This window comes from Prunus dulcis, chromosome 4 (genome assembly GCF_902201215.1).
Source record: "Prunus dulcis chromosome 4, ALMONDv2, whole genome shotgun sequence".
Lineage (NCBI taxonomy): Eukaryota > Viridiplantae > Streptophyta > Magnoliopsida > Rosales > Rosaceae > Prunus > Prunus dulcis.
The window spans coordinates 23,395,648-23,398,992 of NC_047653.1; the positions used below are offsets into that span (position 1 = coordinate 23,395,648).

General features: G+C 37.6%; 1 non-coding gene across 1 annotated transcript; it reads left to right on the forward strand.

The window, feature by feature from the left end:
• On the forward strand, nucleotides 1–73 carry TRNAK-CUU. Its single transcript has one exon. It is a non-coding gene; the product is annotated as a tRNA-Lys (tRNA).
• The last annotated feature ends 3,272 nt before the right edge of the window (nucleotides 74–3,345 follow it).

Here is a 3,345-nt window from a genome sequence, read left to right on the forward strand (position 1 = left end):
GCCCGTCTAGCTCAGTTGGTAGAGCGCAAGGCTCTTAACCTTGTGGTCGTGGGTTCGAGCCCCACGGTGGGCGCTAGTGTTTCCCATTTCATTAACTTTTTGGTATTCAAACTTCATCTTCAATCTTCAAAAGCTTTTCACAGCACTAATTTTTTTTTTTTTTTTATTTTAAAGAGAAATTTACATAAAGGCATGTGAGCTATTACCATATAAATTTTTATTTTTTTTATTTTTAATCACCTGAATCAAACTTTATAAAGTGTTGCAATCCATCACATTTTTTCAACGCCAATCTCACTCTTCATGCAAATCCAAACAATTCAACACAATCCCTTTCATACAATCCTCTCTTATATTGAGGGATCTAAATAGGCAACTTCAAAATATTAAGGGCACCAAAAGTAGTGAAATTGGGCACAATCAAGGAAATAAAAAAACGGGGGGTAGTGCAGTTTGATCAACGTACCAACTACCAAGAACTTAGTCTTGGCTGCTATGCAAGTTATGAGTTCCAAATTAAATTTTGGGACGTGGACAATGTAGACCCTTTGAATGCTACTGATGTGGAGGATGGGTTCTCTCTCTCTCTCTCTCTCTCTCTCTCTCTCTCTCTCTCTCTCTCTCAATTAATTTTAGTGTTAGCCGTACAATCTGTAATATTATTGAACAAAACTCCTTAAATATATTTTTACATTATCAAAACTCCTTATACCTCCATTCTTTTAATTGAACAAACATCAATTTATTTTGAGGCCAATAAAGAAACCCAAAAATGAAATTTCATTCAACCACCACTTAATCACAACTTTTCGCTTTTCTTTCACCGATTGTATGATTTTTTTTTTTTTTTTTTTTTGGAAATGAAACACCCCTTCCCAAACTTCGTAAAACACATGCCAATTAAAGCTCAAGAGTTCCTTAGAAAGGTACATACTTGTTTTTCAGGCTAAGGTGAGAAAATATAATTGGTTAAATGAAAGAAAAGGTTTACATGTAGGCTCAAAATGGTTAACAATGGAAAATCATGCTAAAGCATGCATAAGGTTAGCTTGAAAGGCACAAACGATCCAAAAAGGGCCTTAATATCATTTTTTAAATGTCATGAAATCAAATTACAAAAGAATCAATGACTTTTAAGTGTTCAACCAAATCAATGAATAATGAGATCAAACAACAACTTAAATGACAAGAAAATAAGAGTACGTGTATATTACTCATGAACTGAAGTACAAGGCTCAAAAGCTCACTTTATATGGTTATATAAGTCTAATTTATGCTTGATACAATTCTTTGGATCATGCAAATCCTTTAATTGGAAAAATATGAAACAAATGGCAAGTGTATAGAAGGTTTCAAACATATCATGCTAGAACAATGCCGAATTTTCTTAATTTATTAATTTTTTATAAAGAAAATCCAATTTTCATTTAATTTATGCTAACATTTATCACAATCTCATCAAATGTGTTCGGAAAGTGACTAAAAAAAATTTTAAAAAAGAAAAGAAAAGCAAGACTAAACTGAAAAAAAAAACAAAAGCAAAAGCAAACAAAAATAATAATAATAATAATAAACAAATTTACTTGCTAAATTCCAATAAACTCAAACCTAGAAATGAACTGACAGGACCCGACCCAATTTCCGCTTTGGAATTCGAGCCAAGTCCTGTGCATGTCCGACACCTGGCGAATGTCGGGCACAAAAGACCTTTTTACCCTTCTCGTTTCAAATTCTTTTAAAATTTTCCTTTAGACTTCTGCCGAAAATTCGGCAGAGTCTCCCCTGTATTTTGACCAAACCCAAAGTCTTCCACCTGTCAAACAAACTCAAAAACCATACCAACTGCCATAATATCTCAAATCCAACTCCAGTTTTTCAGTTTCAACTAGATATCAGAGCATCTCTACAAAATTACAGAACTTTAAGGAGTTTACAACGAGATCCTACACTTTGGTGGTGGGGCGAAAGCTGGGAAGATGGCCCGAGTGGTTTCCTTCGTACTTCTACGGCCTGGGGGCGAAAAACAAGTTTAAAGTTGTGAATGGACAAAAATAAGGTTCTTAAAAATAATCTAGAACATAATAACCCCCGTTTTGAAATAAATCGGGATATAACTCTATGGTTTGACTATATTTCAACACAAGATATTCAAATAAACAAGAATAAATATGTTTATAAATGTACTCGTATATCTGAACAAATATTTAAAGATATAGATAACATGCACGAATATCAAGGGAACTGATATAAAATGATTGAAAACAATAGCTGTAATAAAAGTGCTCAAATTCCTTTGAAACTACCACCTAATTGTACCCCTGTCATATCCGTCAATTCCCCTGGCAGATCTCGGGCGTCACGCAGTCTACCCGAGCTGCAAACTGGCGAAATCAGGGGACTACAGTCAGCCTGATCCGCCGGCAGGTCTCGATGACACCAAGTCGACACGAGCCGCTCTGGCAGATACAGGGGACTGCAGTCAGCCTGATCCGCAATCCTGGCAGGTCTCGGGGACACAGAGTCAGCCGAGCCGCAATCCTGGCAGGTCCCGGGACACCAAGTCTGCCGAGCCGCAAATCCTGGCACTCACGGTCCGAGCGTCCCCGAAACTCGTGAGGCAAAGTCAAGTGCACTGACGTAACTGAAATCGGACCGGATGTCCGTAGACATCGGTCCAACTGTGGGTAATCACCAAAAGCAAATGGGTACACGGTGGTTCTAAAATAACTATCTCTGATAAAATCTGATACTCCTCTATATTCTGGCAAATCTGAGCTAAGTTACTAATTCTATATCAAAAATCTCAAATCTGCTGCTCGACTAAATAACAGGAAAATAAAGAGATTTTACGATAAAAGTCATGCTCAAAAACCATGTAGTAATACTTATTCAAGATCAAATATAAAAGTTAATTATAAAAACTATTTAGAAAAGAAAAGTCCATTCACTGTTGGTCCGAGCTAGCTGGACCCTTCGAAGGTCCCTCCTGCGGGTCGACTGGACCTCTAGTGCCTGATTATCCATGAATAATAAATTAATAAACTGCTGAATAAAAAGAATTTAAATTAAACACCCTGCCCCCGGCTCCTAGAAGTGCGTGCACTCATTTTAAAGTTACTCATATGCCCACATTAGCTTTTCAGTCACTTAGATCAGTTTTGGAAGACTCGACGTTTAACTAAGCGATAAGCTGTCAGATCGGCCGATCCGGGACCCCGTGGGTCCACGGTCTCCGATGGCCAATCTGGGCTTCTCTGAAGGTTCCTCATAGAGAGGGAACCATGTTCCGCGAGTTTGGTCTGAAACGGACGGTCGGATTAGCCGAAATCGCGTTATCGCTTAAAA